A 12,766-nucleotide genomic window follows, 5' to 3' on the forward strand; every position below is an offset into this window, starting at 1 on the left:
AGTCTGTTTATATTTTGACAATTGGGAGAAGACAAATGAACACTTTGGAGGTGAAACATGATTTCTAATTCTAAAAGGTGATACCTGCTTAGCGTACAGTAATTATGACAAAGCCAGTTCATAATCATAATTGTAGAAGTTAATTTTTGTAATATTATGGGATGTTATGGAATGTGTAAAACCGTATGGGAACATTGTAACAACATTGGCCAATTCCCTACTGTTTCCCGGCTGGCCGGGGTCAACTGCTTAGGCGAGAAGGAAAATAAAATGAGGAATGTGGAAGACGCTCTATACTGCAATACATATCAAAACAGCCTTTCTCTGTTTTTGCTCTATTATCTTCGTGTGTATCTTGTGGTTTTATGCATTGTTTAAAAATATGTTTTCGTAGGAAATAGTGTTCTATACATTGTTGATTCAGCAACATACTCGATCATCCTCTTCATCAGACAGAGTGTTAACCATTATATAATTTACCGATGCAGTGTGTATTTTTCAGAGTGCATGCACGCATGAATAGATATGTTTTCAATAGTTTTTCCCAATGAAAACGTGCTGCTGTGTCCATATTTTACAAAGCATTCTCTGTTAATCTGCTTTTTTAAACAACTGGGACTGACTGACTGAAGTTTATTAACTTGTGTACTGTGAAATCATTTGGTGCTGTACTGTTTCCTAACATATCACTTGTTATTTTAATACATCTTTTGATTACTCTTATTGCATGCATTACAATTACTTTAACTATTACATGTATTATGTATACTGTTCAGCTAATGCTTTTTCCTACAGGACTGTTCTGTCATCATCACTATTCCATTTAGAATCTACCAAGCCTCTTTCAAATTTACAATGAATGGTCTGCATGCATTTATGCTTGAGCCATAGTAAAAGATCAAGAAACGGAAGCAAGACAACGTCAACAACTACCAATGTAAGACAGTGACACTGAAGATGAACTTCACAAACCTGAACCAAGTAGAATGGACGATGTCTCCACTTGTCAATGCCATCATTGTGGGCTGTTGACTATGTGAGATTAAACATGGTCTGTTGGTAGGAATTTTAAGGTATGAAATCTTATGGGAACTGTTTTCCTATCCAGCTTTGAGAGAAAGTTATAGGAAGAAAATCCGACCAATCTAAGTCTTGCATTTGATTCTTTAGGAACAGAAAGACCATGCTCTTGTGGGGAAGATATGTTACCCAAATTAGTCACTCCTCTAGAAAGCTTAGGATTTCATAAAACCAGGGGAAAAGAGGTAAAGAACTCAATCTTAGTAAGTTACTGTAAGGAGATCCCGGAAAGCCCCAATAAGTCATCATTTAGAGTTTGATCTTCTTCGTCAGGGGTACTCGACGTCCATCTTCCCCAGATAACAACAACAAGGAGCCACCTAATCTGAATCCCTAGGAGAACAAGTAGAAGAAGTGGGTTACCCTTCAGTAATTAACCAATTTCTTGATCCCTATCGGAAGTGTTACTCTTGTAAAGGGTATGGACAAGTTGCAAGTTGTTGTCCATTGAACATAATTGACCTTCCTATTTTTCCATCATCCAGAGAACATGGTCTGAAGCCTGATTGCCGAAGACCTAAGAGATTGTTTGATTCTAAATAATTTTGTATTTGCGGATAAGCTGCCCTGTCCAGTATTTTTAGTAGAAAAGGAATGTTCGTGATGGGTCGGTAGTTTGTGGAAATGTTAGGGTCCAAGTATGTTTTTTTTAGTAGTCGAAAGTTCCAAATGAAACACTGCATTTTTTTCCTGTACTGTGAATGGAAGAAAGACACTTTTTAGAGGATATTGCTTTTACATATCTTAATGCAGTACTTAAACTGAGGCGCACTCGAGAAAAGATCCAAAATCATAGTTTATTAAGCACAAAAGGGATACCCCAGCTGCCTGCTGCCAAAGCCCAGTAGACACTGGCTTATAGGAGCGGGTAACATGACATGGTTCAATACATGGAATGTCTTTGCAAAACATAAAAGCAGTATGGCAATTTGTTTAGCACTGATAGAGATACAAGTACCCTCTTCAAAGGAAGCCCAGCTCATACTCCAATTTGCTCTTGCCCTGAGGCAGGTTCATGGAAGCTAGTAGAGAGTGAAGCAAAAGTAATTTACTCCACTCTTAACTGAAAGTGCCAAGGACCTGAGCAGACGTGTTAATCAGTAAAAGATCTGTTTATTTTTCAAACAATTATAAGCCAGCTTTATAATGATGATACTTTTATGGATGTAAACATATTCTTTTTTTGCTAGACAATACTTCTGTTAACCTTTTGTTAACGTTCAGTTAAATGCCTTATTTTCACACAGATAACCAGAGGTATTTGCAAAGTAGGGATCAATAGTTCCATCCAGCCTGTCCATCTATTCCAAGTAACATAAAATAACATAATTTATCTAGGGAACAGACACATTCATTTCAACCAGTGGTTCCAAAAAGGTGTATTTTTTACTTGCAAAAGCAATAGCTGAAGCCCGGGTCACTTCATAATGTTCTGTGAGTCCTATAGCTGAAATATGTGATGTATATTAACACTTTTATTACTTAAAAATGCCCTTTGGAAAACGATCTAATGGCTTAGATAATACTGCTGCCTCAAAGTACCTAGTAACGTTGCCCCCTTAGCTATTTAAAGCCTTTAGAGCAGTTACAATTGCATTAGGCAGTGACATCAAACCACATGCAAGCAAAAGGATCTGAGTACCAATGACTCCACTGCACTGTTGGTATATTGTTATCATTGACTGAGCCTGAATGAGCAATGCTGGAAAGGTTTAAAGTGGTGAACAATTATGCCTTTTTATTAGCTGTAAACTTAATTGGCCCAAAACAAGCATAATGGCAATATTGATCATGGTGACTTACATCTCTTTACACACATATTAGCCATTTAAACGGAAGAAATGGTTAATGGAACACCCAGACATTATATTTCCAAGAAGTGCTAACAATATCCTAAAAGTAAATGTTGACATTATTTGGGCAGGCACAAAGCTAAATTAGGATAGATGGCAAAAGCTGAGCTCATCTTACTGGGCAAACTAAACTCAATTAAAATTAATTTCATTCTTAGGCATTTCAATATCGTAACAACCCAACATGCAAACTGTACACATCCAATAACAGAACCTAATTAGTTCTTAACTACGATGAATTGAACAGTGAGAACAAAACGTTGTTACCATGAGTTTGGTCTGACTACTGGCTTACACTTGTGTAGGGCAATTAAAAGATGTTTCACTTCGTACATTTGACATATGCCTGATCTGCTCCAGGAGTAAGTCAGGCATGAATCAGAGTCTGTGTAACTTCTTCTGTTTATCTAACTGACCTTTTCTGTTTTAGGTCAAGGGGGTAAGTCAGCCTTACTCCTGGTAACATCTTGGTGATTTAGGTCCATCGTTCTCATTGTCACTTCATGAAGATAACATTTGTCACAGTTGTGATAATCCGAGCACTGATTGCAAACATTTACTAGTGGAATGCTCTATATCAAGAAATGGGGAGGGGAAATTGGTGATAGGCTATCTCTGCTCATTGGTTAGGAAATTGATATGTGACCAACGTAATGGTGATATTCAATGAGTTATCACCAATAAAAGATGTTTTCTATTATCTGACAATATGGTTGAAAACATGTTTACTGGTGAACCTTGTAAACACATCTTTTTTGAAAATTTAAACATGCTTAATAAAAATGTTCAATCTAGCAGTGCTTGAAAGAGTAAAGTACCAATGCTATTACAAAAGCGGCATTTAATGACATCTACGAGAACTTCCTTAAGTCAGTATGTGCTCTAAGAAGCATATGTCACAGTGACATTTTAAGTTTTTATGTAAAAACAATAAAAATCAAACGAGAAAAAGAGAAAAGTAAAGCAATGGATGACAAAGGGAAGATCTACCTTACTCACAATTCAGATCTAGTCTTCACTAGCTAAAGGAACATGACGTCTGACCTTACCTCACCTGCAATCCTCCAAGTACTTATTGTATATATGTAACTTCACTGTTTTTTGCTATTTGTATGCGCCTCATGCTTATTCTTGGCTCTTACTGTATATACCTATTATTATTTTCCCTGACTGCTGTTCATGCATACAGCATTGTAATCCTAGCTGTACTCATTCCTTTGCTCCATGTAACTTAAGCTTAACAACCCTCTTTTTGCCTTTGCGCCCGAATACCTCTGGGTCAGGTGCACATTATAAATAATAAAAACAAACAAAACAAACAAACAACCTAACGAAAAGATTACATTCTATGACGCATGTTTTAGTTTAGAATCCATACCTGCCCAAGTAAACAGTGCACAAATCTGATGGTGCACAATTATTAGGAATTTGGTGTGCATCAAATATTCAGGCAATTATTCAAGACCAACAGTACATATGACAGTACACAGACTTGAGGATGAATCCGACAATTCATGTTCAAATGATTTGAAGTTTTTAAAGGGGTATCATTAAACACACTGCACGTACACACACACATCGGTTCCATGTCTTTTCATCGAAAATGTTTTAGCTAAACTTTTTTCCATCAAATATTTAGTAATGAAAAAATTTTCATCGAATGCATAATTTTTTTTGCAGGGCCTTAAAAACCCACCCCAAACATTTTGCAAACAAAATTGATCCTTTACCCCACGCAAAAATGCATTAGATGAAAATGTTTTCGTTAGAAAATATTCGATGGAAAATGTTTAGATGAAACATTTTTCAATGAAAATAATGGATACCGCTTAAGTTTTAGGGAGACCAAAAAACCAGATGGTTCATTTTTGGGCAGTGTTTCGCAAGGTGCACCGATTGGGTATTAAGGACTAATGAAGAATGATGACAAGGCAGGATTTTCATCCTGACCGTCTCACTATTTACCTATGGCCTTTCGTACTCGGCTGTACATTCTCGTGGTGGCTTTATGCAATGATGCCCATGTTTATATTGATATTACTACTCCATGACATGCAGCCGGACAAAATATGATTATCAGCATGGTAGATGCCAGTGAAACCATGATATCAGTCACTCCATTCAACAGAAGAAATGATGCTATCAATATTGGATTGCGTGTAGGCATGGAGTAATAACCTTGCAAATAGCCTCAATTTGACAACCAAATATGTTTACATTACATATTTGAGTGCCTTTTATTTTATCAATATGTGCTTACAATTATTTATTTCAATGCATTGCACTCGTCATGGATGGTTAGAGATACATTTGTGCTCTTCAAATTGTCCCATTAAAAATGCCACATGTGTTTAATTATCCCGTGGAGTCTGGCACACTTGATTTATGTTAGCGATCTAACAATCTCTGTGGGTATCTTGAGAAACCCTGACTGAATTCATTGTTTTCCTATTTTTTTATGTTCAACGACTGTTGAGAATGTTGCTGCTTTGTTGCAAGAAACAGAAAGCCAGGTTTGCTGATGTCAGCTGGAGGAAACAGCAGGCCCCGGCAGGGGGAAGCAAGGGATATTTATTAGCACAGCACATTAAGCAGCTGCTTTATAATTGGTCCCTGACAGTGATAGCAAATGATGACAAACACAAGTGTGATATTAAGTGTTGTGTGATATGTCTCAATATATATGTGCCTGAGAGATTCCAAAGAGTGTCCTTATCATGATAAGGTTGACATGTGCATTAGAATACGTTACAATACATTTGGTCCATAATATAAATAGAATGACTGGGCCTTTTAGGAACATATCCCTTCGATAAATATTCATGCATTGATACCTAGTGTTTATTCAAACCCTGAACCTCGTTATTAAAAAGGTGGCATGGAGGCATGGAGACTGTCATGATACATTGAGGCTCATGTTGAATAGAGCCATAACGTGAGTGCAAAATGCAAGCCGAAAAACCCTTCAATAAGTCTTTAACGCCTTGCATTCATGTCATGGCTCATTTTCAATCATGTGTACCGCGGAGTGTAGAGATGTAACTCAACTTGCGTTTCCGCCATTCCCTATCCCTCCGCCATACAAATTCTCCAGCATTTTTTGCCAGCATGAAAATACATGCGGGTGCCAATGCTGGAGACCGAAGGGATGCATTGTACATGCGCCCTGCCATGCGAGCATGTACTATTAGAATTGTGAAGCCAGCATGAGAGGCAGCATTTACTCACTTCGCACTGCGTAGTGCAAATGTAAAGGGTAAAGGTCAGTGCACGCGATTGTACGCCACCTTTTGGTGACAATTTGGTGGTGGAGAGACGCTTATGTTGCTATACAAACTTAACGGCTCTCCACCACCAAATTAGAAAATGAGTACAATTGTGATTACTGTCAGATGTAAAATACCACACATTACAGTAAGGTAAAATATTCCTGTGGACTAAAATGCACTGTATTATTTGCAGGTAGTAAAATTGTGCCAGTGGCAAACACAGTTCAATTAGCAGAAATTAAATTATTACTGGGAATACCCATTACACAAATCTACAAATGGTGGTATTTGCCACCAAAAATAAATCACCTTTTTGCTTTCCCTAAATGTGTTAAAAAAAAACAACATCGGCTGTAAATACCATAAATTGGGATTAAGTGAGAGCATTGGAGTGCTTCCATTTTCTTTCTAGTTGACGTGCATTTGTTTCTGACAGTATGTGGTGGTAAAAATGATCAACCATTGCATGAAGGGAAAATGACACCGGTCAGTATACTGAGCTCTTCGAAGTTAACACTAGTTTTAAAATTATCAACAGCCCTGAATGTTACATTAACTCTGGCAATCCTCATTACAGCTTATTTTCGTTCTTTGTAGAAACTGAATGACACGGTCATCACAATGTCAATAAAATTATTAACCAGATGGCGTTATACTGAACAAATTACTGTTTGTTCAGTAAATGGTTTCTATTGCCCAGGTAGGCACAGTGTGGTGTGAAAGATGGGCGTGCACCCATATCTGGGTAATTCTAAAACTGCACTGGTTACCTTGCTATCCTCTGATCTCGGGCCGAGGACCCCACACCACCAGTTGCCCACCTGCACTGCCCCAGGGAAACCCTTGCACTTGGGGACTGTATCTGTATCCCTACAGCCCCCACCAGACCCCTGATGTCTGCTCTTACCCTTGCACTCTCCACCAGATGTCTGCACGTTTAATTATTCTATTATGTACTGACTGTTATCCTATGTGCTGCACTGCCCCTCCCCTTTCCCCCTGCACTTTTCTCCTTCCCCTCCCCTCTGCACTTGCGTGATCTCAGTGTCACTGGGCCTAGTAGGATCACTGTCTGTTTTCCCTCTGCCGCCACCCCCCCTTTGCTTTGTCGCTCCTTGAAACACTTGTGTATAGGCGCGGTATAAATGCCATATCATATCATATTATGGTGTTGTGTGCGTGGCACTAAAACAGAGTTGCTGGAAGGCATTGTTAGCCACGATGTTTACATGGGGATCAAAGGACATGGTTAACTCAACCAAATCGTTCAACTCTAAGCTACCTGAACAAAAGGCAGCAGAGATAACTCTTCCAGGAATGCGCCTACAGCAGGCAGTCCCATATGTTGTCCCTTTCATTACTGCCAAGCTTGAGAAATATTTTGGTTTTGTCTGCATGCATATCAAATGTAAAACTTGAATACCTTAATTTATACTTGATTGTGTCAAATTCTATTCACTTTAAGTAGCAAATGTTATACATTACATAAATGGTTCTTAGATCCTCCTGTGACAGAGTAAATCGATTAAAACTTTGGTCAAAACTAAGATCCATGAACTGTCCAGAGGATACAGTTAGGTTGTCTGGTTATTGCTTGTATTGCACTCTGGAAATAAGGCTTGTGTCTTTCACGTCCGAAAGATCATTTTTCTTTCTAATATGTATATATTCTGATTTATTATTCTGTGCTGTTCTGTAGAGTTCTATGCATTGGTGTGATTATTTGTGTGCCTTAGCCTTATCTGGGGGCGTTTGATCTTGCCACTTCACCTGAGCTGTTTTCCTTTTGAGGTTTTGGTTTTTTGAAAGCTTACATCTACTTTTGGATTGTTATCATGCCGTGAACATTGGTGACAATGAGGTATTCAGGGATGTAATGATTATGTAGCATGGTTCTATATGAAATGCACTTAGCACTTTATGCACCAAGCACTTTTCTGAAAATGTTGACAAAGCACTGTACCACCTTGCCGTCCCTTTATTGAAGGTGACAGTGTGTTTATTTTATCTGTGAACATGCTGCTTTAGACTGTTACCTTGTACAACCCCCAGTCTTTTGTACTGTGTTTATTAACATTAGAACATAGTTATTTAGGATGATTTTGAAGGCATGTTAGCTCTTCGATGTGATCAAGGGTTTGCACTTTGCTTTTTAATCTGGCTTAGTCCACGTCATGAATTTACTTCCTCATTGCACTATGCACTTTAACAGCTCAAGTTACCAATGGGCCGCTCACAGACTATGCATTTAAGTATCTTAATCATTGTTTTGCCAATGCATCTCCCCATGTACTCTATATTATGGCTATTTTTTCCTACGTTTCCTGACAAACTTTGCACCTTTTAAAATGGCTGATTTCTTCACAGTGAATGGTGTAGGTGCCTTACGGACCATAGAGTCTATGCACACCGTTTTATTGTGTCATGTGCACAGGGCTTTTGTTTTAGTGTGATCAAGTGCCTGGTAGGGCACGAAACATGCTACTGGCTGCCTCCAAGCCTGTCAAAATATTCACAATTTGAAACCTAAATAAAGAATACTTTCTACAGACTGCAGCTGCATGTTTGTATTTTTAATGTCTATTTCGTGCAACCCTGAGTTGGTATTTCTTGTTTTTCTTTTTCCCTCATACATATATATATATATATATATATATATATATATATATATATATATATATATATATATATATATATATATATATATATATATTTTTTTTTTTTTTTTTTTTTCAGTGAAAAAACTTTGTTAAAAGGGACGTTATGTTTAAGTTGCGCTACTAAAAACCTATCAAATTCTGTAAAAAAACTTTGTTAAAGGGACGTTATGGTTCAAAATAAAACCGAAAAACCCCTGAAATTCGGCAGTTATGGTAAGATAAGCAACCATAACTCACGCCACCGTGCACTGCTAACAATAACACCCAGGACATCAAAGATGACATCACAAATGCACGTAACATGTCTGCGGACACGACGCAACCTGCTTGCCCAATCCCTGTCCTGTCCGCGGAGTGAACACAGATATCACTATTTTTTTTTTACCTACTTTTTGGTCATTTTTAAAAAACTACTGGACAGATTTTCACCAAATTTGCAAAAGCACGCTTTCGGGACCAAGCTGCTGCTCCTGGTCCAAATTTGGTGAAAATCCGTCCAGCGGTTTGGGCTGTAGGCACGAGCAAACATTTTTTCCCATTATGTATATGGGAAAAAACAAAAGTTTTGGGATCCCTATAACTTTGCCCCCCCTGGACCAAACCTCTCCAAACTTTGCAAACCAACTTAACCATAACTACATGGACGCGTAGTGGCCATGTAGTTATGGATACGTTGCTGTTTCCATAGGAAGAGCACTTTTTGGATGGCTTATAACTTCGCTCCCCCTGGACAAATCCTCACCAAACTTTGTAAATAAAGTATATGGCCCACTCTGATTGCAAAGTTTGGTGAGGATTCATCCAGGGGGGGAAAAGGTATAGAGGGGGTCCCAAAATTTCTTTTTTTTCCCATAGACTGAATGGGAAAAAATGTTTGCTTGTGCCTACAGCCCAAACCGCTGGACGGATTTTCACCAAATTTGGACCAGGAGCAGCAGCTTGGTCCCGAAAGCGTGCTTTTGCAAATTTGGTGAAAATCTGTCCAGTAGTTTTTTAAAAATGACCAAAAAGTAGGTAAAAAAAAATAGTGATATCTGTGTTCACTCCGCGGACAGGACAGGGATTGGGCAAGCAGGTTGCATCGTGTCCGCAGACATGTTACGTGCTTTCCCATTGGCTGCACTGCAGCGTGCAGTGCGTCGTATTTTCAAGACGGCCGCCATCTTTGTGGTTTGTGGTGAGAGCCCGGCTAGTAAGTGTCTTCCTTCCGTACCCCGAGCCCCCAGTCATGCCCGTGTCTTCCTCCCGTTCCCTCCTTCCTGTCCCCCCAACCCCGTGTCTCCCCTGTTCCTCCAGCCCCCGCTCATGCCATCGGCACACGGTGGCCTGCGGAGGGCGGAGGAGCGGGATCTGCCGCCTGCACAGTTAGCTCAGGCCCTGTGTCTTCCTCCCGTTTCCCCCACCCCCCGCTCATCCCCAGTGTCTCCCCTGTTCCCCCCCACTCATGTCTCCGCTCATCCCCATGTATCCTCTGTCCCCCCACCCTCTGCTCATCCCCCGTGTCTCCCTCACGATCCCCCACCCCCGTTCATGCCCTGTGTCTCCCCTGTCCCCACACCCCCTGCTCATGCCCCGTGTGTCTCTCCCCTTCCCCCCACCCCCCGCTCATGCCCCGTGTGTCTCTCCCCTCCCCCACCCCCCGCTCATGCCCCATGTGTCTCCCCTTCCCCCCACCCCCTGCTCATGCCCCGTGTGTCTCTCCCCCCACCCCCTGCTCATGCCCCGTGTGTCTCCCCTTCCCCCCATGCCCTGTGTGTCTCCCCTAACCTATGGTTAAGTTGCGCTATTAAAAACCTATGAAATTCAGTGAAAAAACTTTGTTAAAGGGACGTTATGGTTAAGTTGCACTACTAAAAACCTATGAAATTCAGTAAAAAAACTTTGTTAAAGGGACGTTATGGTTAAGTTGCGCTACTAAAAACCTATGAAATTCAGTGAAAAAACGTTGGTAAAGGGATTTTATGGTTCCAAGTAAAACCGAAAACCCTTGAAATTCGCCAGTTATGGTAAGCTAAGCAACCATAACTCGTGCCACCACCGTGCACTGCTAAGCCTAACATCCAGGACATCAAAGATGACATCACAAATGTCATTGATGACATCACTGATGACATCACATGTCTGACTCCCCCTTTTTTCCTTTCCTGACACATCTAGGCCACATGATTTTCTTCAGTAACAGTCAGAAACTAAAAATTGTAAATGTACTATATTCGTAGACTTATCCTTCAAGTATGTTCTTACAATAATTCCCTTAGGGTCCAGTCATATCATATGAAACATATACATAGGGGAAGACAGTACCTTGAAAGACAGCAATCCTTTTTGTGCATTAAAATTATCAGTAGATTTATCAGCACTTTCTGATACTTTTGATGTTTTTTATTACTGTACTTTCCCTGTATATGCTCATATTTTCCTTAGGGTCCAGACACATCATGTGTTATATATAGATAGGGTAAGTAACAGCTTTGAAACAGAGCAATCATTTCTCTGCATAAACGTAATCAGTTAGGTTATGAACACTTTCTGCTACTATTGCTGTTTTTTTTTTCTTACTTCAATTCCCTTGTATATATTCATATTTGTATGTGGTGTTGTCTCTTTGTGATTTGTCTATAATAATGCAATTATGTAGTAAGTGGATTTTATTACCTACTTATCACAAGTTTCACTGTACGCAAAACTCTAATATGAAAACAGTTATCATTTCACTTTTCAACATGGCAAGCTTACGAATATTGCACCTCCATCATGTATGCTGCACACAATGCCTATGTTTCTACATGAGTACCTTAGTATACTGGATTGAAGTTAATAATAGAATGCTATTTATATCAATGCATAGCTTAATGCACTGATTAGCACTTGATATTTATTCCAATAATCTTTGACACTTTTTTTATTAACATTACACTAAGAATCCCTTGTACAGACTTTTCATGAAAGGTAAATGCACATGTGATGTCATCAGTGATGTCATCAATGACATTTGTGATGTCATCTTTGATGTCCTGGGTGTTAGGCTTAGCAGTCCACGATGGTGGCGCGAGTTATGGTTGCTTAGCTTACCATAACTGGCGAATCTCAAGGGTTTTTTGGTTTTACTTGGAACCATAACGTCCCTTTAACAAAGTTTTTTCACTGAATTTCATAGGTTTTTAGTAACGCAACTTAACCATAACGTCCCTTTAACAACGTTTTTTTACTGAATTTCACAGGTTTTTAGTAGCACAACTTAACCATAACGTCCCTTTAACAAAGTTTTTTCACTGAATTTCATAGGTTTTTAGTAGCACAACTTACCCACAACGTCCCTTTAACAATGATTTTTCACTGAATTTCATAGGTTTTTAATAGCCCAACATAACCATAACGTCCCTTTAACAATGTTTTTTTACTGATATATATATATATATATAAATAAAGAAAAGAGGCACATTCACTCACGCTTTGGGATTGCACTTGCCAGGGTCCCACAAAAATGCCCAAAATGAACTGTCAGCCAGAAAAAGTAGAAGACCAATTCCAGTTTATTATAATCACATGGTGAAAGAAAAACACAGTAATATTCATTTTGTAGCCTTCTGGACACTTGTTCACATACAATGTGTTCACTACTCGGATCGTCTTTATAAGGGGGGCAGGTCATAGTCTCTATGGTTGTTGACACGCAGTCCTTTCTTTATTTCCATAGATGCGGTGTATCTAGGGCAATGAAGTTAAAAGCATAGCCACTTTAGTTGGCCATTTTTAAACAAATGCAACGTTCACTCTCACCAATGCAAAAGAAGTAAAAGCAATATAAAAGTATTTCTGCAACTTTGGTTATTACACAGTGCCATAGAAAACAATATTGTTTCGCTACGCTAATTTAAGTTCCACCAAAGTCGCACATAATAAA

General features: G+C 39.2%; 1 protein-coding gene across 3 annotated transcripts in view; it reads right to left on the reverse strand.

Annotated features, from left to right (window-relative positions):
- The window catches only part of AFF2 (ALF transcription elongation factor 2), a 1,055,119-nt gene that overhangs the window by 541,188 nt on the left and 501,165 nt on the right, over positions 1–12,766 (reverse strand). The gene's annotated exons all lie outside the window — the stretch shown is intronic.

Source organism: Ambystoma mexicanum, chromosome 5p (assembly GCF_040938575.1).
Source record: "Ambystoma mexicanum isolate Mex_15411 chromosome 5p, UKY_AmexF1_1, whole genome shotgun sequence".
Lineage (NCBI taxonomy): Eukaryota > Metazoa > Chordata > Amphibia > Caudata > Ambystomatidae > Ambystoma > Ambystoma mexicanum.